Here is a 27394-nt window from a genome sequence, read left to right as displayed (position 1 = left end):
AGCTGAGAAACACATTTGTACAGGTGAGAAGGAAGATAAATTCTCTTTAACGTGATGGACCTCTTCCTGAAGTTTCTCGACAGCCAAGATATAGGCCTGTAGGGAAAAGGAGAAACTTTCTTCCTGATGCCAGGGTTCTTTAGTGAACTCTTCCAGTGTAGGTTCCTCATGGTCTTTCCAGGTTAATCACAGAGGGAGAGATAAGTAAGTCTGCGCCTCTGTAAGTCTGCACCTCCATAAGTCTGTGCCTCCGTAAGTAAGTCTGCGCCTCCATAAGACTGCGTCTCTGCCTCAATAAGTAAGTCTGTGCCTCCATAATAAGTCTGCGCCCCCATAAGTCTGCATCTGCGCCTCCGTAAGTAAGTCTGCGACTCCATAAGTAAGTCTGCGCCTCCATAAGTCTGCGACTCCATAAGTAAGTCTGCGCATCTATAAGTCTGCGCCTCCATAATACATCTGCGCCTCAATAAGTAATTCTGCGCCATCATAGTAAGTCTGCATCTCCGTAGGTCTGCGTCTGCGACTCCATAAGTCTGCGTCAGCGCCTCCATAAGTCTGCGTCTGCGCCTCCATAAGTAAGTCTGCGCCAACATAAGTAAGTCTGCGCCTCCATAAGTAAGTCTGCGCCTCCGTATGTAAGTCTGTGCATCCGTAAGTCTGCGCCTCCATTAGTAAGTTTGCGCCCCGTTAAATCTGAGCCTCCATAAGTCAGCGTGTGCGCCTCCATAAGTCTACGCCTCCATAAGTAAGTCTGTGCCTCCATAAGTAAGTCTGCGCCTCCATAATTCTGCATCTGCGCCTCCATTAGTCTGCGAGTCCATAAGTAATTCTGCGCCATTATAATAAGCCTGCGCCTCCATAAGTCTGCGCCTCCATATGTCTGCGCCTCCATTAGTGTGCGCCTCCATTAGTCTGCGCCTCCATTAGTCTGCGCCTCCATTATTAAGTCTGCGCCTCCATTATTAAGTCTGCGCCATCATAATAAGTCTGCGCCATCATAATAAGTCTGCGCCTCCATAAGTAAGTCTGCGCCTCCATAAGTAAGTCTGCGTCTGCACCCCCATAAGTACGCCTCCGCCTGCATAAGTAAGTCTGCGCCTTGATAAGTCTGCGCCTCCATAATTCTGCGCCTCCGTAAGTAAGTCTGCGCATCGTTAAATCTGCGCCTCCATAAGTGGCTGTGTGCGCCTCCATAAGTGTGCGTGTGCGCCTCCATAAGTAAGTCTGCCCCTCCATAATAAGTCTGCGCATCCATAAGTAAGTCTGCGCCTCCATAATTCTGCATCTGTGCCTCCATTTGTCTGCGCCTCCAAAAGTCTGCGCCTCCAAAAGTCTGCGCCTCCAAAAGTCTGCGCCTCCATTATTGTCTGCGCCTCCATTATTAAGTCTGCGCCATCATAATAAGTCTGCCCCTCCATAAGTAAGTCTGCTCCTCCATAAGTAAGTCTGCTCCTCCATAAGTCTGCGCCTCCATTAGTCTGCGCCTCCATCAGTCAGTCTGCGCCATCATAATATGTCTGCGCCTCCGTAAGTAAGTCCGCGCCTCCAATAGTCTGCGCCTCTATAACTAAGTCTGCACCTCCACCAGTAATTCTGCACCTCCATAAGTTAATCTGCGCCTGCATAATTAAGTCTGCGCCTCCATAAGTAAGTCTGCGCCTCCATAAGTCTGCGCCTCCATAAGTCTGCGCCTCCATAAGTCTGCGTCTGCGCCTCCATTATTCTGCGCCTCCATAAGTAAGTCTGAGCCTCCATAAGTAATTCTGTGCCTCCATTAGTAAGTCTGCGCCTCCATAAATCTGCGTCTGCGCCTCCATAAATCTGCGCCTCCGTAAGTAAGTCTGTGCCTCAATAAGTTAGTCTGCGCCTCTGTGAGTCTGCCTCTGCGCCTGCATAAGTCTGCACCTCCATAAGTAAGTCTGCACTTCCGTAAGTCTGCGCCTCCATAATAAGTCTACGCCTCCATAATTAAGTCTGCGCCTCGTTAAATCTGTGCCTCCGTAAGTAAGTCTGTGCCTCTGTACATCTGCGTCTGCGCCTCCATAAGTCAGCGTCTCCATAAGTTGGCGCCTCCATAATTCAGTCTGCGCCTCCATAAGTAAGTCTGCGCCTCCATAAGTAAGTCTGCGCCTCCATAATAAGTCTGCGCATCCGTAATAAGTCTGCGCCTCCATAAGTAAGGCTGCGCCTCCATAAGTATGCGTCCGCGACTCCATAAGTAAAACTGCGCCGCCATAATGAAGTCTGCGCCTTCATAAGTCAGCATCTTCATAAATAAGTCTGCGCCTCCTTAAGTCTGCGTCTGCGCCTCCATAAGTCTGCATCTGCGCCTCCATAAGTCTGCGCCTCCATAAGTAAATCTGCGCCTCCATAAGTAAGTCTGCGCCTCCATAAGTCTGCGCCTCCATAAGTAAGTCTGCGCCTTCGTAACTCTGCTTATGAGCCTCCATAACTCTGCGTCTGCGTCTCTGTAAGTCTGCGCCTCCATAATTAAGTCTGCGCCTCCATAAGTAAGTCTGCGCCTCCATAAGTAAGTCTGCGCATTTTATATGTCTACGCCTCCATAAGTTTGCGCCTCCATAAGTAAGTCTGCACCTCCATAATAAGTCTGCGCCTCCATAATACGTCTGCACCTCCATAACTAAGACTGCGCTTCCATAAGTAAGTCTGCGCCTCCATAAGTCTGCGCCTCCGTAAGTAAGTCTGCACCTCGTTAAATCTGCGCCTCCATAAGTAAGTCTACGCCTCCATAAGTAAGTCTGCGCCTCCATAAGTCTGCGCCTCCATAGTAAGTCTGCGCCTCCATAAGTAAGTCTGCGCCTCCATAAGAAAGTCTGCATCTGCTCCTCCATAAGTCTGCGCCTCCATAAGTCTGCGTCTGCGCCTCCATTATTCTGTGCCTCCATAAGTAAGTCTGCGCCTCCATAAGTAAGTCTGCGCCTCCATAAGGAAGTCTGCGCCTCCATAAGGAAGTCTGCGCCTCCATAAGTTTGCGTCTCCATTAGTAAGTCTGCGCCTCCATAATAAGTCTGCGCCTCCATAAGTCTGCGCCTCCATAAGTCTGCGCCTCCATAAGTTAGTCTGCGCCTCCATAAGTCTGCGCCTCAATAAGTAATTCTGCGCCTACATTAGTCTGCACTTCCATCAATAAGTCTGCGCCTCCATAAGTAAGTCTGCGTGTGCGCCTCCATAAGTCTACGCCTCCATAAGTAAGTCTGCGCCTCCATAAGTTAGTCTGTTCCTCTATATGTAAGTCTGCGCATCCATAAGTCTGCGCCTCCGTAAGTAAGTCTGCACCTCGTTAAATCTGCCCCTCCATAAGTCTGCGTGTGCACCTCCATAAGTAAGTCTGCGCCTCCATAAGTCTGCCCCTGCGCCTCCATAAGTCTGAGCTTCCATAATTAAGACTGCACCTCCATAAGTCTGTGCCTGCGCCTCCATAAATCTGCGCCTCCATAAGTCTCCGCCTCCGTAAGTCTGCGTCTGCGCCTCTGTAAGTCTTCGCCTCCATAAGTAATTCTGCGTCTACATTAGTGTGTACTTCCATCAATAAGTCTACGCCTCCATAAGTAAGTGCGCCTCCATAATAAGTCTGCGTCTGCGCCTCCATAAGTCTACGCCTCCATAAGTAAGTCTGCATGTCCGTAAGTATGTCTGCGCCTCCATAAGTCTGCGACTCCATAAGTAAGTCGGCGCCTCCATAATAATTCTGCGCCTCCATAAGTAATTCTTCACCTCCATAAGTCTGCAATTTCATAAGTGTGCGTCTGCCCCTCCATAAATAATTCTGCGCCTCCATAAGTAAGTCTGTTCCTCCATAAGTAAGTCTGCGCCTCCATAATTAAGTCTGCGCCTCCATGAGTAAGTCTGCGCATCCATGAGTAAGTCTGCATTTGCGCCTCCATAAGTCTGCACCTCCATAAGTAAGTCTGCGCCTCCATAAGTCTGCGCCTCCATGAGTAAGTCTGCGTTTGCGCCTCCATAAGTCTGCGCCTCCATAAGTCTGCGTCTGCGCCTCCGTAAGTCTTCGCCTCAATAAGTAATTCTGCGCCTACATTAGTCTGCACTTCCATCAAAAAGTCTGCGCCTCCATAAGTAAGTCTGCGCCTCCATAATAATTCTGCGCCTCCATAAGTAATTCTGCGCATCCATAAGTCTGTGCTTCCATAAGTAAGGCTGCGCCTCCATAAGTAAGTCTGCGCCTCCATAAGAAAGTCTGCGCCTCCATAAGTAAGGCTGTGCCTCCATAAGTAAGGCTGTGCCTCCATAAGTAAGTCTGCGACTCTATAAGTAAGAATGCTCCTCCATAAGTCTGCGCCTCCATAAGTCTGCGTCTGCGCCTCCATTATTCTGCGCCTCCATAAGTAAGTCTGCGCCTCCATAAGTTAGTCTGCGCCTCCATAAGTCTGCGCCTCAATAAGTAATTCTGCGCCTACATTAGTCTGCACTTCCATCAATAAGTCTGCGCCTCCATAAGTAAGTCTGCGCCTCCATAAGTAAGTCTGCGTCTGCGCCTCCATAAGTCTGCGCCTCCATAAGTAAGTCTGCGCCTTCATAATAAGTCTGCGCCTCCATAAGTTTGCGCCTCCATAAGTCTGCGCCTCCATAAGTCTGCGCCTCCATAAGTCTGCGCCTCCGTAAGTCTGCGCCTCAATAAGTAATTCTGCGCCTACATTAGTCTGCACTTCCATTAATAAGTCTGCGCCTGCATAAGTCTGCGCCTCCATAAGTAAGTCTGCGTCTGCGCCTCCATAAGTCTACGCCTCCATAAGTAAGTCTGCGCCTCCATGAGTAAGTCTGCGCCTCCATGAGTAAGTCTGCGTTTGCGCCTCCATAAGTCTACGCCTCCATAAGTAAGTCTGCGCCTCCATAATTAAGTCTGCGCCTCCATGAGTAAGTCTGCGCCTCCATGAGTAAGTCTGCGTTTGCGCCTCCATAAGTCTGCACCTCCATAAGTAAGTCTGCGCCTCCATAAGTAAGTCTGCGCCTCCATAAGTAAGTCTGCGTTTGCGCCTCCATAAATCTGCGCCTCCATAAGTCTGCATCTGCGCCTCCGTAAGTCTTCGCCTCAATAAGTAATTCTGCGCCTACATTAGTCTGCACTTCCATCAAAAAGTCTGCGCCTCCATAAGTAAGTCTGCGCCTCCATAATAATTCTGCGCCTCCATAAGTAATTCTGCGCCTCCATAAGTCTGTGCTTCCATAAGTAAGGCTGTGCCTCCATAAGTAAGTCTGCGCGTCCATAAGTAAGTCTGCGCGTCCATAAGTAAGGCTGTGCCTCCATAAGGAAGTCTGCGCCTCCATAAGTAAGTCTGCGCCTCCATAAGTAAGTCTGCGCCTCCATTAGTCTGCGCCTCCATTAGTAAGTCTGCGCCTCCATAATAAGTCTGCGCCTCCATAATAAGTCTGCGCCTCCATAAGTCTGCGCCTCAATAAGTAATTCTGCGCCTACATTAGTCTGCACTTCCATCAATAAGTCTGCGCCTCCATAAGTAAGTCTGCGCCTCCATAAGTAAGTCTGCGTCTGCGCCTCCATAAGTCTGCGCCTCCATAAGTAAGTCTGCGCCTTCATAATAAGTCTGCGCCTCCATAAGTCTGCGCCTCCATAAGTTAGTCTGCGCCTCCATAAGTAAGTCTGTGTCTGCGCCTCCATAAGTCTACGCCTCCATAAATAAGTCTGCGTCTCCATAAGTCTGCGCCTCCATAAGTAAGTCTGCGCCTCCATAATAAGTCTGCGTCTGCGCCTCCATAAGTCTACGCCTCCATAAGTAAGTCTGCGCCTCCCTAAGTCTGCGCCTCCATAAGTAAGTCTGTGCATCCGTAAGTAAGTCTGCGCCTCCGTAAGTAAGTCTGCACCTCGTTAAATCTGCGCCTCCATAATTCTGCGTGTGCGCCTCCATAAGTAAGTCTACGCCTCCATAAGTAAGTCTGCGCCTCCATAATTCTGCTTCTGGGCCTCCATAAGTCTGCACCTCCGTAAGCCTGCGTCTGCGCCTCCATAAGTCTGCGCCTCCATAAGTAAGTCTGCGCCTCCATAATAAGTCTGCGTCTGCGCCTACATAAGTCTACGCCTCCATAAGTAAGTCTGCGCCTCCCTAAGTATGTCTGCGCCTCCATACGTCTGCGCCTCAATAAGTTAGTCTGCGCCACCGTAACTCTGCGTCTGCGCCTTCTGAAGTCTGCGCTTCCATATGTCTGCGCCTCCATAAGAAAGTCTGCACCTTTATAAGTAAGTCTGCGCCTCCATAAGTCTGCACCTCCATAAGTAAATCTTCGCCTCCATAATTGTCTGCGCCTCCATATGTATGTCTGCGCCTCCATATGTATGTCTGCGCCTCCATAAGTAAGTCTGCGCCTCAATAAGTCTGCCCCTGCGCCTCTATAAGTCTGAGCTTCCATAATTAATACTGCGCCTCCATAAGTCTGCGCCTGCGCCTCCATAAATCTGCGCCTCCATAAGTGTCCGCCTCCGTAAGTCTGCGTCTGTGCCTCCGTAAGTCTTCGCCTCCATAAGTAATTCTGCGTCTACATTAGTGTGCACTTCCATCAATAAGTCTGCGCCTCCATAAGTAAGTGCGCCTCCATAATAAGTCTGCGTCTGCGCCTCCATAAGTCTACACCTCCATAAGTAAGTCTGCGTCTCCATAAGTCTGCGCCTCCATAAGTAAGTCTGCGCCTCCATAATAAGTCTGCGTCTGCGCCTCCATAAGTCTGCGCCTCCACAAGTACGTCTGCGCCTCCATAAGTCTGTGCCTCCATAAGTAAGTCTGCGCCTCCTCTATAAGTCTGCGCCTTTATAAGTCTGCGTCTCCATTAGTCTGCGCCTCCATAATAAGTCTGCGGCTCCTTAAGTCTGCACCTCTGTACGTCTGCGCCTCCATAAGTCTGCGCCTCCATAATAAGTCTGCGCCTCCATAAGTTCGTCTGCGTCTCCATAAGTAAGTCTGCGCCTCCATATGTAAGTCTGCGCCTCCATATGTAAGTCTTCTCCTCCGTATGTAAGTCTGCGCCTCCGTAAGTGAGTCTACACCTCGTTAAATCTGCGCGTCCATAAGTGTGCGTGTGCACCTCCATAAGTAAGTCTACGCCTCCATAAGTAAGTCTGCACCTCCATAAGTAAGTCTGCGCCTCCATAAGTAAGTCTGTGCCTCCAGAAGTTTGCGTCTGCGCCTCCATAAATCTGCGCCTCCATAAGTCTGCACCTCCATAAGTAAGTCTGCGCCTCCATAATATGTCTGCGCCTCCATAAGTAAGTCTGCGCCTCCATAATAAGTCTGTGTCTGCGCCTCCATAAGTCTACGCCTCCATAAGTAAGTCTGCGCCTCCATAAGTCTGCGCCTCCATACGTCTGCGCTTCTATAAGGAAGTCTGCGCCTCCATAATAAGTCTGTGCCACCATAAGTCTGCCCCTCCATAAGTCTGCGCCTCCGTAAGTAAGTCTGCGCCTGCACCTCCATAAGTCTGTGCTTCCATAAGTAAGTCTGCGCCTCCAAAAATCTGCGTCTGCGCCTTCTGAAGTCTGCGCCTCCGTAAGTAAGTCTGCGCCTCCAAAAATCTGCGTCTCCATAATTAAGTTTGCGCCTCCATAATTAAGTCTGCGCCTCCATAATTAAGTCTGTGCCTCCATAAGTCTGCCCCTTCATAAGTCTGCGCCTCCATAAGAAAGTCTGCGTCTGCTCCTCCATAAGTCTGCACCTCCATAAGTACCTCTGCGCTTCCATACGTCTGCGCTTCTTTAAGTTAGTCTGCGCCTCCATAAGTCTTCGCCTCCATAAGTCTGCGCCTCCATAATATGTCTGCGCCTCCATAATATGTCTGCGCCTCCATAATATGTCTGCGCCTCCATAAGTCTGCGCTTCCACAAGTACGTTTGCGCCTCCATAAGTCTGCGCCTCCATAAGTCTGCGCTTCCACAAGTATGTTTGCGCCTCCATAAGTCTGCACCTCCTTAAGTAAGTCTGTGCCTCCATAAGTAAGTCTGCGCCTCCGTAATAAGTCTGCGCCTCCGTAATAAGTCTGCGCCTCCGTAATAAGTCTGCGCCTCCATAATAAGTCTGCGCCTTTATAAGTTTGCGCCTCCATTAGTCTGCGCCTCCATAATAAGTCTGCGCCTCCATAAGTCTGCGCCTCCGTACGTCTGCGCCTCTATAAGTCTGCGCCTCCATAATAAGTCTGCGCCTCCATAAGTTAGTCTGAGACTCCATATGTAAGTCTGCGCCTCCATATGTAAGTCTGCTCCTCCGTATGTAAGTCTGCGCCTCCGTATGTAAGTCTGCGCCTCCGTATGTAAGTCTGCGCCTCGTTAAATCTGCGTCTCCATAAGTCTGTGTGTGCACCTCCATAAGTAAGTGTAGGCCTCCATAAGTAAGTCTGCGCCTCCATAAGTAAGTCTGCGCCTCCATAATAAGTCTGCGCATCCGTAATAAGTCTGCGCCTCCATAAGTAAGGCTGCGCCTCCATAAGTATGCGTCCGCGACTCCATAAGTAAAACTGCGCCGCCATAATGAAGTCTGCGCCTTCATAAGTCAGCATCTTCATAAATAAGTCTGCGCCTCCTTAAGTCTGCGTCTGCGCCTCCATAAGTCTGCATCTGCGCCTCCATAAGTCTGCGCCTCCATAAGTAAATCTGCGCCTCCATAAGTAAGTCTGCGCCTCCATAAGTCTGCGCCTCCATAAGTAAGTCTGCGCCTTCGTAACTCTGCTTATGAGCCTCCATAACTCTGCGTCTGCGTCTCTGTAAGTCTGCGCCTCCATAATTAAGTCTGCGCCTCCATAAGTAAGTCTGCGCCTCCATAAGTAAGTCTGCGCATTTTATATGTCTACGCCTCCATAAGTTTGCGCCTCCATAAGTAAGTCTGCACCTCCATAATAAGTCTGCGCCTCCATAATACGTCTGCACCTCCATAACTAAGACTGCGCTTCCATAAGTAAGTCTGCGCCTCCGTAAGTCTGCGCCTCCGTAAGTCTGCGCCTCCGTAAGTCTGCGCCTCCGTAAGTAAGTCTGCACCTCGTTAAATCTGCGCCTCCATAAGTAAGTCTACGCCTCCATAAGTAAGTCTGCGCCTCCATAAGTCTGCGCCTCCATAGTAAGTCTGCGCCTCCATAAGTAAGTCTGCGCCTCCATAAGAAAGTCTGCATCTGCTCCTCCATAAGTCTGCGCCTCCATAAGTCTGCGTCTGCGCCTCCATTATTCTGTGCCTCCATAAGTAAGTCTGCGCCTCCATAAGTAAGTCTGCGCCTCCATAAGGAAGTCTGCGCCTCCATAAGGAAGTCTGCGCCTCCATAAGTTTGCGTCTCCATTAGTAAGTCTGCGCCTCCATAATAAGTCTGCGCCTCCATAAGTCTGCGCCTCCATAAGTCTGCGCCTCCATAAGTTAGTCTGCGCCTCCATAAGTCTGCGCCTCAATAAGTAATTCTGCGCCTACATTAGTCTGCACTTCCATCAATAAGTCTGCGCCTCCATAAGTAAGTCTGCGTGTGCGCCTCCATAAGTCTACGCCTCCATAAGTAAGTCTGCGCCTCCATAAGTTAGTCTGTTCCTCTATATGTAAGTCTGCGCATCCATAAGTCTGCGCCTCCGTAAGTAAGTCTGCACCTCGTTAAATCTGCCCCTCCATAAGTCTGCGTGTGCACCTCCATAAGTAAGTCTGCGCCTCCATAAGTCTGCCCCTGCGCCTCCATAAGTCTGAGCTTCCATAATTAAGACTGCACCTCCATAAGTCTGTGCCTGCGCCTCCATAAATCTGCGCCTCCATAAGTCTCCGCCTCCGTAAGTCTGCGTCTGCGCCTCTGTAAGTCTTCGCCTCCATAAGTAATTCTGCGTCTACATTAGTGTGTACTTCCATCAATAAGTCTACGCCTCCATAAGTAAGTGCGCCTCCATAATAAGTCTGCGTCTGCGCCTCCATAAGTCTACGCCTCCATAAGTAAGTCTGCATGTCCGTAAGTATGTCTGCGCCTCCATAAGTCTGCGACTCCATAAGTAAGTCGGCGCCTCCATAATAATTCTGCGCCTCCATAAGTAATTCTTCACCTCCATAAGTCTGCAATTTCATAAGTGTGCGTCTGCCCCTCCATAAATAATTCTGCGCCTCCATAAGTAAGTCTGTTCCTCCATAAGTAAGTCTGCGCCTCCATAATTAAGTCTGCGCCTCCATGAGTAAGTCTGCGCATCCATGAGTAAGTCTGCATTTGCGCCTCCATAAGTCTGCACCTCCATAAGTAAGTCTGCGCCTCCATAAGTCTGCGCCTCCATGAGTAAGTCTGCGTTTGCGCCTCCATAAGTCTGCGCCTCCATAAGTCTGCGTCTGCGCCTCCGTAAGTCTTCGCCTCAATAAGTAATTCTGCGCCTACATTAGTCTGCACTTCCATCAAAAAGTCTGCGCCTCCATAAGTAAGTCTGCGCCTCCATAATAATTCTGCGCCTCCATAAGTAATTCTGCGCATCCATAAGTCTGTGCTTCCATAAGTAAGGCTGCGCCTCCATAAGTAAGTCTGCGCCTCCATAAGAAAGTCTGCGCCTCCATAAGTAAGGCTGTGCCTCCATAAGTAAGGCTGTGCCTCCATAAGTAAGTCTGCGACTCTATAAGTAAGAATGCTCCTCCATAAGTCTGCGCCTCCATAAGTCTGCGTCTGCGCCTCCATTATTCTGCGCCTCCATAAGTAAGTCTGCGCCTCCATAAGTTAGTCTGCGCCTCCATAAGTCTGCGCCTCAATAAGTAATTCTGCGCCTACATTAGTCTGCACTTCCATCAATAAGTCTGCGCCTCCATAAGTAAGTCTGCGCCTCCATAAGTAAGTCTGCGTCTGCGCCTCCATAAGTCTGCGCCTCCATAAGTAAGTCTGCGCCTTCATAATAAGTCTGCGCCTCCATAAGTTTGCGCCTCCATAAGTCTGCGCCTCCATAAGTCTGCGCCTCCATAAGTCTGCGCCTCCGTAAGTCTGAGCCTCAATAAGTAATTCTGCGCCTACATTAGTCTGCACTTCCATTAATAAGTCTGCGCCTGCATAAGTCTGCGCCTCCATAAGTAAGTCTGCGTCTGCGCCTCCATAAGTCTACGCCTCCATAAGTAAGTCTGCGCCTCCATGAGTAAGTCTGCGCCTCCATGAGTAAGTCTGCGTTTGCGCCTCCATAAGTCTACGCCTCCATAAGTAAGTCTGCGCCTCCATAATTAAGTCTGCGCCTCCATGAGTAAGTCTGCGCCTCCATGAGTAAGTCTGCGTTTGCGCCTCCATAAGTCTGCACCTCCATAAGTAAGTCTGCGCCTCCATAAGTAAGTCTGCGCCTCCATAAGTAAGTCTGCGTTTGCGCCTCCATAAATCTGCGCCTCCATAAGTCTGCATCTGCGCCTCCGTAAGTCTTCGCCTCAATAAGTAATTCTGCGCCTACATTAGTCTGCACTTCCATCAAAAAGTCTGCGCCTCCATAAGTAAGTCTGCGCCTCCATAATAATTCTGCGCCTCCATAAGTAATTCTGCGCCTCCATAAGTCTGTGCTTCCATAAGTAAGGCTGTGCCTCCATAAGTAAGTCTGCGCGTCCATAAGTAAGTCTGCGCGTCCATAAGTAAGGCTGTGCCTCCATAAGGAAGTCTGCGCCTCCATAAGTAAGTCTGCGCCTCCATAAGTAAGTCTGCGCCTCCATTAGTCTGCGCCTCCATTAGTAAGTCTGCGCCTCCATAATAAGTCTGCGCCTCCATAATAAGTCTGCGCCTCCATAAGTCTGCGCCTCAATAAGTAATTCTGCGCCTACATTAGTCTGCACTTCCATCAATAAGTCTGCGCCTCCATAAGTAAGTCTGCGCCTCCATAAGTAAGTCTGCGTCTGCGCCTCCATAAGTCTGCGCCTCCATAAGTAAGTCTGCGCCTTCATAATAAGTCTGCGCCTCCATAAGTCTGCGCCTCCATAAGTTAGTCTGCGCCTCCATAAGTAAGTCTGTGTCTGCGCCTCCATAAGTCTACGCCTCCATAAATAAGTCTGCGTCTCCATAAGTCTGCGCCTCCATAAGTAAGTCTGCGCCTCCATAATAAGTCTGCGTCTGCGCCTCCATAAGTCTACGCCTCCATAAGTAAGTCTGCGCCTCCCTAAGTCTGCGCCTCCATAAGTAAGTCTGTGCATCCGTAAGTAAGTCTGCGCCTCCGTAAGTAAGTCTGCACCTCGTTAAATCTGCGCCTCCATAATTCTGCGTGTGCGCCTCCATAAGTAAGTCTACGCCTCCATAAGTAAGTCTGCGCCTCCATAATTCTGCTTCTGGGCCTCCATAAGTCTGCACCTCCGTAAGCCTGCGTCTGCGCCTCCATAAGTCTGCGCCTCCATAAGTAAGTCTGCGCCTCCATAATAAGTCTGCGTCTGCGCCTACATAAGTCTACGCCTCCATAAGTAAGTCTGCGCCTCCCTAAGTATGTCTGCGCCTCCATACGTCTGCGCCTCAATAAGTTAGTCTGCGCCACCGTAACTCTGCGTCTGCGCCTTCTGAAGTCTGCGCTTCCATATGTCTGCGCCTCCATAAGAAAGTCTGCACCTTTATAAGTAAGTCTGCGCCTCCATAAGTCTGCACCTCCATAAGTAAATCTTCGCCTCCATAATTGTCTGCGCCTCCATATGTATGTCTGCGCCTCCATATGTATGTCTGCGCCTCCATAAGTAAGTCTGCGCCTCAATAAGTCTGCCCCTGCGCCTCTATAAGTCTGAGCTTCCATAATTAATACTGCGCCTCCATAAGTCTGCGCCTGCGCCTCCATAAATCTGCGCCTCCATAAGTGTCCGCCTCCGTAAGTCTGCGTCTGTGCCTCCGTAAGTCTTCGCCTCCATAAGTAATTCTGCGTCTACATTAGTGTGCACTTCCATCAATAAGTCTGCGCCTCCATAAGTAAGTGCGCCTCCATAATAAGTCTGCGTCTGCGCCTCCATAAGTCTACACCTCCATAAGTAAGTCTGCGTCTCCATAAGTCTGCGCCTCCATAAGTAAGTCTGCGCCTCCATAATAAGTCTGCGTCTGCGCCTCCATAAGTCTGCGCCTCCACAAGTACGTCTGCGCCTCCATAAGTCTGTGCCTCCATAAGTAAGTCTGCGCCTCCTCTATAAGTCTGCGCCTTTATAAGTCTGCGTCTCCATTAGTCTGCGCCTCCATAATAAGTCTGCGGCTCCTTAAGTCTGCACCTCTGTACGTCTGCGCCTCCATAAGTCTGCGCCTCCATAATAAGTCTGCGCCTCCATAAGTTCGTCTGCGTCTCCATAAGTAAGTCTGCGCCTCCATATGTAAGTCTGCGCCTCCATATGTAAGTCTTCTCCTCCGTATGTAAGTCTGCGCCTCCGTAAGTGAGTCTACACCTCGTTAAATCTGCGCGTCCATAAGTGTGCGTGTGCACCTCCATAAGTAAGTCTACGCCTCCATAAGTAAGTCTGCACCTCCATAAGTAAGTCTGCGCCTCCATAAGTAAGTCTGTGCCTCCAGAAGTTTGCGTCTGCGCCTCCATAAATCTGCGCCTCCATAAGTCTGCACCTCCATAAGTAAGTCTGCGCCTCCATAATATGTCTGCGCCTCCATAAGTAAGTCTGCGCCTCCATAATAAGTCTGTGTCTGCGCCTCCATAAGTCTACGCCTCCATAAGTAAGTCTGCGCCTCCATAAGTCTGCGCCTCCATACGTCTGCGCTTCTATAAGGAAGTCTGCGCCTCCATAATAAGTCTGTGCCACCATAAGTCTGCCCCTCCATAAGTCTGCGCCTCCGTAAGTAAGTCTGCGCCTGCACCTCCATAAGTCTGTGCTTCCATAAGTAAGTCTGCGCCTCCAAAAATCTGCGTCTGCGCCTTCTGAAGTCTGCGCCTCCGTAAGTAAGTCTGCGCCTCCAAAAATCTGCGTCTCCATAATTAAGTTTGCGCCTCCATAATTAAGTCTGCGCCTCCATAATTAAGTCTGTGCCTCCATAAGTCTGCCCCTTCATAAGTCTGCGCCTCCATAAGAAAGTCTGCGTCTGCTCCTCCATAAGTCTGCACCTCCATAAGTACCTCTGCGCTTCCATACGTCTGCGCTTCTTTAAGTTAGTCTGCGCCTCCATAAGTCTTCGCCTCCATAAGTCTGCGCCTCCATAATATGTCTGCGCCTCCATAATATGTCTGCGCCTCCATAATATGTCTGCGCCTCCATAAGTCTGCGCTTCCACAAGTACGTTTGCGCCTCCATAAGTCTGCGCCTCCATAAGTCTGCGCTTCCACAAGTATGTTTGCGCCTCCATAAGTCTGCACCTCCTTAAGTAAGTCTGTGCCTCCATAAGTAAGTCTGCGCCTCCGTAATAAGTCTGCGCCTCCGTAATAAGTCTGCGCCTCCGTAATAAGTCTGCGCCTCCATAATAAGTCTGCGCCTTTATAAGTTTGCGCCTCCATTAGTCTGCGCCTCCATAATAAGTCTGCGCCTCCATAAGTCTGCGCCTCCGTACGTCTGCGCCTCTATAAGTCTGCGCCTCCATAATAAGTCTGCGCCTCCATAAGTTAGTCTGAGACTCCATATGTAAGTCTGCGCCTCCATATGTAAGTCTGCTCCTCCGTATGTAAGTCTGCGCCTCCGTATGTAAGTCTGCGCCTCCGTATGTAAGTCTGCGCCTCGTTAAATCTGCGTCTCCATAAGTCTGTGTGTGCACCTCCATAAGTAAGTGTAGGCCTCCATAAGTAAGTCTGCGCCTCCATAATAAGTCTGCGTCTGCGCCTCCATAAGTCTACGCCTCCATAAGTACGTCTGCGCCTGCATAAGTAAGTCTGCGCCTCCATAAGTAAGTCTGCGCCTCCATAAGTCTGCGTCTGCGACTCCAAGAGTCTGCGCCTCCATAATTAAGACTGCGCCTCCATAAGTCTGCGCCTGCGTAAGTAAATGTGCGCCTCCATAATTGTCTGCGCCTCCATATGTATGTCTGCGCCTCCATATGTATGTCTGCGCCTCCATAAGTAAGTCTGCGCCTCCATAAGTAAGTCTGCACCTCCATAAGTAAATCTGCGCCTCCATAATTGTCTGCGCCTCCATATGTATGTCTGCGCCTCCATAAGTAAGTCTGTTCCTCCATATGTATGTCTGCGCATCCATATGTCTGCTCCTCCGTAAGTAAGTCTGCACCTCGTTAAATCTGCCCCTCCATAAGTCTGCGTGTGCACCTCCATAAGTAAGTCTGCGCCTCCATAAGTCTGAGCCTGCGCCTCCATAAATCTGGGCCTCCATAAGTGTCCACCTCCGTAAGTCTGCGTCTGCGCCTCCGTAAGTCTTCGCCTCCATAAGCAATTCTGCGTCTACATTAGTCTGCACTTCCATCAATAAGTCTGCGCCTCCATAAGTAAGTGCGCCTCCATAAGTAAGTCTGCGCCTTCGTAACTCTGCTTATGAGCCTCCATAACTCTGCGTCTGCGTCTCTGTAAGTCTGCGCCTCCATAAGTAAGTCTACACCTCCATAAGTAAGTCTGCGTCTCCATAAGTCTGCGCCTCCATAAGTAAGTCTGCGCCTCCATAAGTCTGCGCCTCCATTAGTCTGCGCCTCCATAATAAGTCTGCGCCTCATCCATAAGTCTGCGCCTTTATAAGTCTGCGCCTCCATTAGTCTGCGCCTCCATAATAAGTCTGCGGCTCCTTAAGTCTGCACCTCTGTACGTCTGCGCCTCCATAAGTCTGCGCCTCCATAATAAGTCTGCGCCTCCATATGTAAGTCTTCTCCTCCGTATGTAAGTCTGCGCCTCCGTAAGTAAGTCTACACCTCGTTAAATCTGCGCCTCCATAAGTCTGCGTGTGCACCTCCATAAGTAAGTCTGCGCCTCCATAAGTAAGTCTGCGCCTCCATAAGTAAGTCTGCGCCTCCATAAGTCTGCCCCTGCGCCTCCATAAGTCTGAGCTTCCATAATTAAGACTGCGCCTCCATAAGTCTGCGCCTGCGCCTCCATAAATCTGCGCCTTCATAAGTCTGCACCTCCATAAGTAAGTCTGCGCCTCCATAATATGTCTGCGCCTCCATAAGTAAGTCTGCGCCTCCATAATAAGTCTGCGTCTGCGCCTCCATAAGTCTGCGCCTCCATAAGTAAGTCTTCGCCTCCATACGTCTGCGCTTCTATAAGTAAGTCTGCGCCTCCATAATAAGTCTGTGCCACCATAAGTCTGCCCCTCCATAAGTCTGCGCCTCCGTAAGTAAGTCTGCGCCTGCACCTCCATAAGTCTGTGCTTCCATAAGTAAGTCTGCGCCTCCAAAAATCTGCGTCTCCATAATTAAGTCTGCGCCTCCATAATTAAGTCTGCGCCTCCATAATTACGTCTGCGCCTCCATAAGTCTGCCCCTTCATAAATCTGCGCCTCCATAAGAAAGTCTGCGTCTGCTCCTCCATAAGTCTGCGCCTCCATAAGTATCTCTGCGCTTCCATACGTCTGCGCTTCTTTAAGTAAGTCTGTGCCTCCATATGTCTTCGCCTCCATAAGTCTGCGCCTCCATAAGTCTGTCTGCGCCTCCATAATATGTCTGCGCCTCCATAAGTCTGCGCTTCCACAAGTACGTTTGCGCCTCCATAAGTCTGCGCCTCCATAAGTCTGCGCTTCCACAAGTACGTTTGCACCTCCATAAGTCTGCACCTCCATAAGTAAGTCTGTGCCTCCATAAGTAAGTCTGCGCCTCCGTAATAAGTCTGCGCCTCCATAATAAGTCTGCGCCTCCGTAATAAGTCTGCGCCTCCGTAATAAGTCTGCGCCTTTATAAGTTTGCGCCTCCATTAGTCTGCGCCTCCATAATAAGTCTGCGGCTCCATAAGTCTGCGCCTCTGTACGTCTGCGCCTCTGTACGTCTGCGCCTCCATAATAAGTCTGCGACTCCATATGTAAGTCTGCGCCTCCATATGTAAGTCTGCGCCTCGTTAAATCTGCGTCTCCATAAGTCTATGTGTGCACCTCCATAAGTAAGTGTAGGCCTCCATAAGTAAGTCTGCGCCTCCATAATAAGTCTGCGTCTGCGCCTCCATAAGTCTACGCCTCCATAAGTACGTCTGCGCCTGCATAAGTAAGTCTGTTCCTCCATATGTAAGTCTGCGCCTCCATAAGTCTGCGTCTGCGACTCCAAGAGTCTGCGCCTCCATAATTAAGACTGAGCCTCCATAAGTCTGCGCCTGTGTAAGTCTGCGTCTGCGCCTCCATAAGTCTACACCTCCATAAGTAAGTCTGCGCCTCCATAAGTAAGTCTGCGCCTTCATAAGTAAGTCTGCGTCTGCGCCTCCATAAGTTTGCGCCTCCATAAGTAAGTCTGCCCCTCCATAATATGTCTGCGTCTGCGCCTTTATAAGTCTGCGCCTCCATAAGTAAATCTGTGCCTCCAGAAGTCTGCGTCTGCGCCTCCATAAGTCTTCGCCTCAATAAGTAATTCTGCGCCTACATTAGTCTGCACTTCCATCAATAAGTCTGCGCCTCCATAATAAGTCTGCGTCTGCGCCTCCATAAGTCTACGCCTCCATAAGTAAGTCTGCGCCTCCGTAAGTCTGCGCCTCCATAAGTAAGTCGGTGCATCCGTAAGTAAGTCTGCACCTCGTTAAATCTGCGCCTCCATAAGTCTGCGTGTGCGCCTCCATAAGTAAGTCTACGCCTCCATAATTAAGTATGCGCCTCCATAATAAGTCTGCGTCTGCGCCTCCATAAGTCTACGCCTCCATAAGTAAGTCTGCGCCTCCATAAGTATGTCTGCGCCTCCATAAGTCTGCGACTCCATAAGTAAGTCTGCGCCTCCATACGTCTACGCCTCAATAAGTTAGTCTGCGCCTCCGTAACTCTGCGTCTGCGCCTTCTGAAGTCTGCGCTTCCATAAGTCTGCGCCTCCATAAGTCTGCCCCTCCATAAGTCTGCGCCTCCATAAGTAAGTCTGCGTCTGCTCCTCCATAAGTCTGCGCCTCCGTATGTAAGTCTGCGCCTCCATAAGTATCTCTGCGCTTCCATACGTCTGCGCTTCTTCAAGTAAGTCTGAGCCTCCATAAGTCTTCGCCTCCATAAGTCTGTCTGCGCCTCCATAATATGTCTGCGCCTCCATAATATGTCTGCGCCTCCATAATATGTCTGCCCCTCCATAATATGTCTGCCCCTCCATACGTCTGCGCTTCCACAAGTACGTTTGCGCCTCCATAAGTCTGCACCTCCATAAGTAAGTCTGTGCCTCCATAAGTAAGTCTGCGCCTCCGTAATAAGTCTGCGCCTCCGTAATAAGTCTGCGCCTCCGTAATAAGTCTGCGCCTCCGTAATAAGTCTGCGGCTCCATAAGTCTGCGCCTCTGTACGTCTGAGCCTCTATAAGTCTGCGCCTCCATAATAAGTCTGCGCCTCCATAAGTTAGTCTGCGAATCCATATGTAAGTCTGCGCCTCCATATGTAAGTCTGCTCCACCGTATGTAAGTCTGCGCCTCCGTATGTAAGTCTGCGCCTCGTTAAATCTGCGTCTCCATAAGTCTGTGTGTGCACCTCCATAAGTAAGTGTAGGCCTCCATAAGTAAGTCTGCGCCTCCATAATAAGTCTGCGTCTGCGCCTCCATAAGTCTACGCCTCCATAAGTACGTCTGCGCCTGCATAAGTAAGTCTGTTCCTCCATATGTAAGTCTGCGCCTCCATAAGTCTGCGTCTGCGACTCCAAGAGTCTGCGCCTCCATAATTAAGACTGAGCCTCCATAAGTCTGCGCCTGTGTAAGTCTGCGTCTGCGCCTCCATAAGTCTACACCTCCATAAGTAAGTCTGCGCCTCCATAAGTAAGTCTGCGCCTTCATAAGTAAGTCTGCGTCTGCGCCTCCATAAGTCTGCGCCTCCATAAGTAAGTCTGCGCCTCCATAATATGTCTGCGTCTGCGCCTTTATAAGTCTGCGCCTCCATAAGTAAGTCTGTGCCTCCAGAAGTCTGCGTCTGCGCCTCCATAAGTCTTCGCCTCAATAAGTAATTCTGCGCCTACATTAGTCTGCACTTCCATCAATAAGTCTACGCCTCCATAAGTAAGTCTGCGCCTCCGTAAGTCTGCGCCTCCATAAGTAAGTCGGTGCATCCGTAAGTAAGTCTGCACCTCGTTAAATCTGCGCCTCCATAAGTCTGCGTGTGAGCCTCCATAAGTAAGTCTACGCCTCCATAAGTAAGTATGCGCCTCCATAATAAGTCTGCGTCTGCGCCTCCATAAGTCTACGCCTCCATAAGTAAGTCTGCGCCTCCATAAGTATGTCTGCGCCTCCATAAGTCTGCGACTCCATAAGTAAGTCTGCGCCTCCATACGTCTACGCCTCAATAAGTTAGTCTGCGCCTCCGTAACTCTGCGTCTGCGCCTTCTGAAGTCTGCGCTTCCATAAGTCTGCGCCTCCATAAGTCTGCCCCTCCATAAGTCTGCGCCTCCATAAGTAAGTCTGCGTCTGCTCCTCCATAAGTCTGCGCCTCCGTATGTAAGTCTGCGCCTCCATAAGTATCTCTGCGCTTCCATACGTCTGCGCTTCTTCAAGTAAGTCTGAGCCTCCATAAGTCTTCGCCTCCATAAGTCTGTCTGCGCCTCCATAATATGTCTGCGCCTCCATAATATGTCTGCGCCTCCATACGTCTGCGCTTCCACAAGTACGTTTGCGCCTCCATAAGTCTGCACCTCCATAAGTAAGTCTGTGCCTCCATAAGTAAGTCTGCGCCTCCGTAATAAGTCTGCGCCTCCGTAATAAGTCTGCGCCTCCGTAATAAGTCTGCGGCTCCATAAGTCTGCGCCTCTGTACGTCTGAGCCTCTATAAGTCTGCGCCTCCATAATAAGTCTGCGCCTCCATAAGTTAGTCTGCGAATCCATATGTAAGTCTGCGCCTCCATATGTAAGTCTGCTCCACCGTATGTAAGTCTGCGCCTCCGTATGTAAGTCTGCGCCTCGTTAAATCTGCGTCTCCATAAGTCTGTGTGTGCACCTCCATAAGTAAGTGTAGGCCTCCATAAGTAAGTCTGCGCCTCCATAATAAGTCTGCGTCTGCGCCTCCATAAGTCTACGCCTCCATAAGTACGTCTGCGCCTGCATAAGTAAGTCTGTTCCTCCATATGTAAGTCTGCACCTCCATAAGTCTGCGTCTGCGACTCCAAGAGTCTGCGCCTCCATAATTAAGACTGCGCCTCCATAAGTCTGCGCCTGTGTAAGTCTGCGTCTGCGCCTCCATAAGTCTACACCTCCATAAGTAAGTCTGCGCCTCCATAAGTAAGTCTGCGCCTCCATAAGTAAGTCTGCGCCTCCATAAGTAAGTCTGCGTCTGCGCCTCCATAAGTCTACGCCTCCATAAGTAAGACTGCGCCTCCATGAGTAAGTCTGCGTCTCCATAATAAGCCTGCGTTTGCGCCTCCATAAGTCTACGCCTCCATAATTAATTTTACGCCTCCATGAGTATGTCTGCGCCTCCATAATAAGTCTGCGTCTGCGCCTCCATAAGTCTACGCCTCCATAAGTAAGTCTGCGCCTCCATTAGTAAGTCTGCGCCTCCATTAGTAAGTCTGCGTCTGCGCCTCCATAAGTCTACGCCTCCATAAGTATGTCTACGCCTCCATAAGTAAGTCTGCGCCTCCATGAGTAAGTCTGCGTTTGCGCCTCGATGAGTCTACGCCTCCATAAGTAAGTTTGCGCCTCCATAAGTAAGTTTGCGCCTCCATAAGTAATTCTGCGCCTCCATAAGTCTGTGCTTCCATAAGTAATTCTGCGCCTCCATAAGTCTGCGCCTCCATAATTCTGCGTCTGGGCCTCCGTAACTCTGCGTCTGCGCCTTCGGAAGTCTGCGCTTCCATAAGTCTGCGCCTCCATAACTCTGCGCCTCCATAAGAAAGTCTGCACCTTTATAATTAAGTCTTCGCCTCCATAAGTCTGCATCTCCATAAGTAAGTCTGCACCTTTATAAGTAAGTCTGCGCCTCCATAAGTCTGCACCTCCATTATTAAGTCTGCGCCTCCATAATTGTCTGCGCCTCCATAAGTAAGTCTGCGCCTCCATAAGTAAGTCTGCGCCTCCATAATAAGTCTGCGCCTCCATAATAAGTCTGCGCCTCTGTACGTCTGCGCCTCTGTACGTCTGCGCCTCCATAATAAGTCTGCGCCTCCATAAGTTAGTCTGCACCTCCATATGTAAGTCTACGTCTCCATATGTAAGTCTGCTCCTCCGTAAGTAAGTCTGCAACTCGTTAAATCTTCGACTCCGTAAGTCTGCGCGTGCACCTCCATAAGTACGTCTGCGTCTGCGCCTCCATAAGTCTACGCCTCCATACGTCTGCACTTCTATAACTAAGTCTGCGCCTCCATAATAAGTCTGTGCCACTATAAGTCTGCCCCTCCATACGTCTGCGCCTCCGTAAGTAAGTCTGCGCCTCCAAAAATCTGCGTCTGCGCCTTCTGAAGTCTGCGCCTCCGTATGTAAGTCTGTGCCTCCATAAGCCTGCGTCTCCATAAGTAAGTCTTCGCCTCCATAATTAAGTCTGCGCCTCCATAATTAAGTCTGTGCCTCCATAAGTCTGCCCCTCCATAAGTAAGTCTGTGCCTCCGTATGTAATTCTGCGTCTGCTGCTCCTTAAGTCTGCGCCTCCTTAAGTAAGTTTGAGCCTCCATAATATGTCTGCGCCTCCATAAGTAAGTCTGCTCCTCCATAAGTTAGTCTGCGACTCCATAAGTCTGCGTCTGCACCTCCATAAGTACGTCTGCGCCTGCATAAGTAAGTCTGTTCCTCCATATGTAAGTCTGCGCATCCAAAAGTCTGCGCCTCCGTAAGTCTGCGCCTCCCTAACTATGTCTGCGCCTCCATAAGTCTGCGCGTTCAAAAGTATGTCTGTGCCTCCATAAGTCTGTCCCTCCATAAGTAAGTCTGCGCCTCCATAAGTCTGCACTTTCATAAGTGTGCGTCTGTGCCTCCATAAGTAAGTCTGCAACTCTATAATTAAGAATGCTCCTCCATAAGTCTGCGCCTCCATAAGTCTGCGTCTGCGCCTCAATTATTCTGCACCTCCATAAGTAAGTCTGCATTTCCATAAGTAAGTCTGCGCCTCCATAAGTAAGTCTGCACCTCCATAATAAATCTGTGCCTCCATAATAAGTCTGCGTGTGCGCCTCCATAAGTCTACGCCTCCATAATTAATCTGCACCTCCATAATAAGTCTGCGTCTGCGCCTCCATAAGTCTACGCCTCCGTAAGTAAGTCTGCGCCTCCCTAAGTATGTCTGCGCCTCCATAAGTCTGCGCCTCCATAAGTAAGTCTGCGCCTCCTCCATAAGTCTGCGCCTTTATAAGTCTGCGCCTCCATTAGTCTGCGCCTCCATAATAAGTCTGCGGCTCCTTAAGTCTGCACCTCTGTACGTCTGCGCCTCCATAAGTCTGCGCCTCCATAATAAGTCTGCGCCTCCATAAGTTAGTCTGCGACTCCATATGTCTGCGTCTGCGCCTCCATAAGTCTACGCCTCCATAAGTAAGTCTGCGCCTCCATATGTAAGTCTGCGCCTACATATGTAAGTCTTCTCCTCCGTATGTAAGTCTGCGACTCCGTAACTAAGTCTACACCTCGTTAAATCTGCGCCTCCATAAGTCTGCGTGTGCACCTCCATAAGTAAGTCTACGCCTCCATAAGTAAGTCTGCACCTCCATAAGTAAGTCTGCGCCTCCATAAGTAAGTCTGCGCCTCCATAAGTAAGTCTGCGCCTCCATAATAAGTCTGCGTCTGCGCCTCCATAAGTCTACGCCTCCATAAGAAAGTCTGCGACTCCATACGTCTGCGCTACTATAAGTAAGTCTGCGCCTCCATAATAAGTCTGTGCCACCATAAGTCTGCCCCTCCATAAGTCTGCGCCTCCGTAAGTAAGTCTGCGCCTGCACCTCCATAAGTCTGTGCTTCCATAAATAAGTCTGCGCCTCCAAAAATCTGCGTCTGCGCCTTCTGAAGTCTGCGCCTCCGTAAGTAAGTCTGCGCCTCCAAAAATCTGCGTCTCCATAATTAAGTCTGCGCCTCCATAAGTCTGCCTCTTCATAAGTCTGCGTCTCCATAAGAAAGTCTGCGTCTGCTCCTCCATAAGTCTGCGCCTCCGTATGTAAGTCTGCGCCTCCATAAGTATCTCTGCGCTTCCATACGTCTGCGCTTAAGTAAGTCTTCGCCTCCATAAGTCCGCGCCTCCATAAGTCTGTCTGCGCCTCCATAATATGTCTGCGCCTCCATAAGTCTGCGCTTCCATAAGTACGTTTGCGCCTCCATAAGTCTGCGCCTCCATAAGTAAGTCTGCGCCTCCATAATAAGTCTGCGCCTCCATAATAAGTCTGCGCCTCCATAATAAGTCTGCGCCTCCATAATAAGTCTGCGCCTTTATAAGTTTGCGCCTCCATTAGTCTGCGCCTCCATAATAAGTCTGCGGCTCCATAAGTCTGCGCCTCCGTACGTCTGCGCCTATATAAGTCTGCGCCTCCATAATAAGTCTGCGACTCCATATGTAAGTCTGCACCTCCATAATTAAGACTGCGCCTCCATAAGTCTGCGCCTGCGTAAGTCTGTGTCTGCGCCTCCATAAGTCTACACCTCCATAAGTAAGTCTGCGCCTCCATAAGTAAGTCTGCGCCTCCATAATAAGTCTGCGTCTGCGCCTCCATAAGTCTACGCCTCCCTAAGTAAGTCTGCGCCTCCATGAGTAAGTCTGCGCCTCCATGAGTAAGTCTGCGCCTCCATGAGTAAGTCTGCGTTTGCGACTCCATAAGTCTACGCCTCCATAAGTAAGTTTGCGCCTCCATGAGTATGTCTTCGCCTCCATAATAAGTCTTCGTCTGCGCCTCCATAAGTCTACGCCTCCATAAGTAAGTCTGCGCCTCCATGAGTAAGTCTGCGTCTGTGCCTCCATGAGTCTACGCCTCCTCAAGTAAGTCTGCACCTCCATAAGTAAGTCTGCACCTCCATAAGTAAGTCTGCGCCTCCATGAGTAAGTCTGCGCCTCCATGAGTAAGTCTGCGTTTGCGCCTCCATAAGTCTACGCCTCCATAAGTAAGTTTGCGCCTCCATAATAATTCTGCGCCTCCATAAGTCTGTGCTTCCATAAGTAATTCTGCGCCTCCATAAGTCTGCGCCTCAATAAGTAAGTCTGCGCCTCCATAAGTAAGGCTGTGCCTCCATAAGTAAGGCTGCGACACTATAAGTAAGAATGCTCCTCCATAAGTCTGCGCCTCCATAAATCTGCGCCTCCATAAGTAAATCTGCATTTCCATAAGTATGTCTGCGCCTCCATAAGGAAGTCTGCGCCTCCATAAATTTGCGCCTCCATTAGTCTGCGCCTCCATAAGTAAGTCTGCACCTCCATAATAAGTCTGCGTCTGCGCCTCCATAAGTCTACGCCTCCATAAGTAAGTCTGCGCCTCCCTAAGTATGTCTGCGCCTCCATAAGTCTGCGACTCCATAAGTAAGTCTGCGCCTCCATACGTCTGCGCCTCAATAAGTTAGTCTGCGCCTCCGTAACTCTGCGTCTGCGCCTTCTGAAGTCTGCGTTTCCATAAGTCTGCGCCTCCATAAGTCTGCCCCTCCATAAGTCTGCGCCTCCATAAGAAAGTCTGCACCTTTATAAGTAAGTCTGCGCCTCCATAAGTCTGCACCTCCATAAGTAAGTCTGCACCTTTATAAGTAAGTCTGCGCCTCCATAAGTCTGCACCTACATAAGTAAGTCTGCACCTCCATAAGTAAGTCTGCACCTCCATAAGTTAGTCTGCACCTCCATAAGTTACTCTGCACCTCCATAAGTCTGCGTCTGCACCTCCATAAGTAAGTCTGCGCCTCAATAAGTCTGCCCCTGCGCCTCTATAAGTCTGAGCTTCCATAATTAATACTGCGCCTCCATAAGTCTGCGCCTGCGCCTCCATAAATCTGCGCCTCCGTATGTAAGTCTGCGCCTCCATAAGGAAGTCTGCGCCTCCATAAGTCTACGCCTCCATAAGTACGTCTGCGCCTCTATTAGTCTTCGCCTCCACAGGTACGTCTGCGCCTCCATAAGTAAGTCTGCGCCTCCTCCATAAGTCTGCGCCTCCTCCATAAGTCTGCGCCTCTGTACGTCTGCGCCTCTGTACGTCTGCGCCTCCATAAGTCTGCGCCTCCATAAGTCTGCGCCTCCATAAGTTAGTCTGCGACTCCATATGTCTGCGTCTGCGCCTCCATAAGTTCGTCTGCGTCTCCATAAGTCTGCGCCTCCATAAGTAAGTCTGCGCCTCCATAAGTAAGTCTGCGCCTCCGTAAGTAAGTCTGCGCCTCCGTAAGTAAGTCTGCGCCTCCGTAAGTAAGTCTGCGCCTCGTTAAATCTGCGCCTCCATAAGTCTGCGTGTGCACCTCCATAAGTAAGTCTACGCCTCCATAAGTAAGTCTGCACCTCCATAAGTAAGTCTGCGCCTCCATAAGTAAGTCTGCGCCTCCATAAGTCTGCCCCTGCGCCTCCATAAGTCTGAGCTTCCATAATTAAGACTGCGCCTCCATAAATCTGCGCCTCCGTAAGTCTTCGCCTCCATAAGTAATTCTGCGCCTACATTAGTCTGCACTTCCATCAACAAGTCTGCGCCTGCATAAGGAAGTCTGCGCCTCCATAAGTAAGTCTGCGTCTGCGCCTCCATAAGTCTACGCCTCCATAAGTATGTATGCGCCTCCATAAGTAAGGCTGTGCCTCCATAAGTAAGTCTGCGTCTGCGCCTCCATAAGTCTACGCCTCCATAAGTAAATCTGCACCTTTATAAGTAAGTCTGCGCCTCCATAAGTCTGCACCTCCATAAGTAAGTCTGCACCTCCATAAGTCTGCACCTCCATAAGTAAGTCTGCACCTCCATAATAAGTCTGCACCTCGTTAAATCTGCCCCTCCATAAGTCTGCGCGTGCACCTCCATAAGTAAGTCTGCACCTCAATAAGTCTGTGCTTCCATAAGTAATTCTGTGCCTCCATAAGTAAGTCTGCGCCTCCATGAGTAAGTCTGCGCCTCCATGAGTAAGTCTGCGTCTGCGCCTCCGTGAGTAAGTCTGCGTCTGCGCCTCCGTGAGTCTACTCCTCCATAAGTAAGTTTGCGCCTCCATGAGTAAGTCTGCGTTTGCGCCTCCATAAGTCTACGCCTCCATAAGTAAGTCTGCGCCTCCATAATTAAGTCTGCGCCTCCATAATAAGTCTGCGTCTGCGCCTCCATAAGTCTACGCCTCCATAAGTAAGTCTGCGCCTCCATGAGTAAGTCTGCGCCTCCATGAGTAAGTCTGCGTTTGCGCCTCCATAAGTCTACGCCTCCATAAGTAAGTCTGCGCCTCCATAATTAAGTCTGCGCCTCCATGAGTAAGTCTGCGCCTCCGTGAGTAAGTCTGCGTTTGCGCCTCCGTAAGTCTACGCCTCCATAAGTAAGTCTGCGCCTCCATGAGTAAGTCTGCGCCTCCATGAGTAAGTCTGCGTTTGCGCCTCCATAAGTCTGCGCCTCCATGAGTATGTCTGTGCCTCCATAAGTAAGTCTGCGCCTCCATAATAAGTCTGCGTCTGCGCCTCCATAAGTCTACGCCTCCATAAGTAAGTCTGCGCCTCCATGAGTAAGTCTGCGCCTCCATGAGTTAGTCTGCGTTTGCGCCTCCATAAGTCTACGCCTCCATAAGTAAGTCTGCGCCTCCATAATTAAGTCTGCGCCTCCATGAGTAAGTCTGCGCCTCCATGAGTAAGTCTGCGTTTGCGCCTCCATAAGTCTGCACCTCCATAAGTAAGTCTGCGCCTCCATAAGTAAGTCTGCGCCTCCATGAGTAAGTCTGCGTTTGCGCCTCCATAAGTCTGCGCCTCCATAAGTCTGCGTCTGCGCCTCCATTATTCTGCACCTCCATAAGTAAATCTGCATTTCCATAAGTAAGTCTGCACCTCCATAAGGAAGTCTGCGCCTCCATAAGGAAGTCTGCGCCTCCTCCATAAGTCTGCGCCTCCTCCATAAGTCTGCGCCTCCTCCATAAGTCTGCGCCTCTGTACGTCTGCGCCTCTGTACGTCTGCGCCTCTGTACGTCTGCGCCTCCATAATAAGTCTGCGCATGCATAAGTTCGTCTGCGTCTCCATAAGTAAGTCTGCGCCTCCATATGTAAGTCTTCTCCTCCGTATGTAAGTCTGCGCCTCTGTAAGTAAGTCTACACCTCGTTAAATCTGCGCCTCCATAAGTCTGCGTGTGCACCTCCATAATTAAGTCTACGCCTCCATAAGTAAGTCTGCACCTCCATAAGTAAGTCTGCGCCTCCATAAGTAAGTCTGCGCCTCCATAAGTCTGCGCCTGCGCCTCCATAAATCTGCGCCTCCGTAAGTCTTTGCCTCCATAAGTAATTCTGCGCCTACATTAGTCTGCACTTCCATCAATAAGTCTGCGCCTCCATAAGTAAGACTGCGCCTCCATAAGTAATTCTGCGCCTACATTAGTCTGCACTTCCATCAATAAGTCT

This window comes from Aythya fuligula, chromosome 2, assembly GCF_009819795.1.
Source record: "Aythya fuligula isolate bAytFul2 chromosome 2, bAytFul2.pri, whole genome shotgun sequence".
NCBI lineage: Eukaryota > Metazoa > Chordata > Aves > Anseriformes > Anatidae > Aythya > Aythya fuligula.
Note: the sequence above shows the minus strand (reverse complement) of the source record.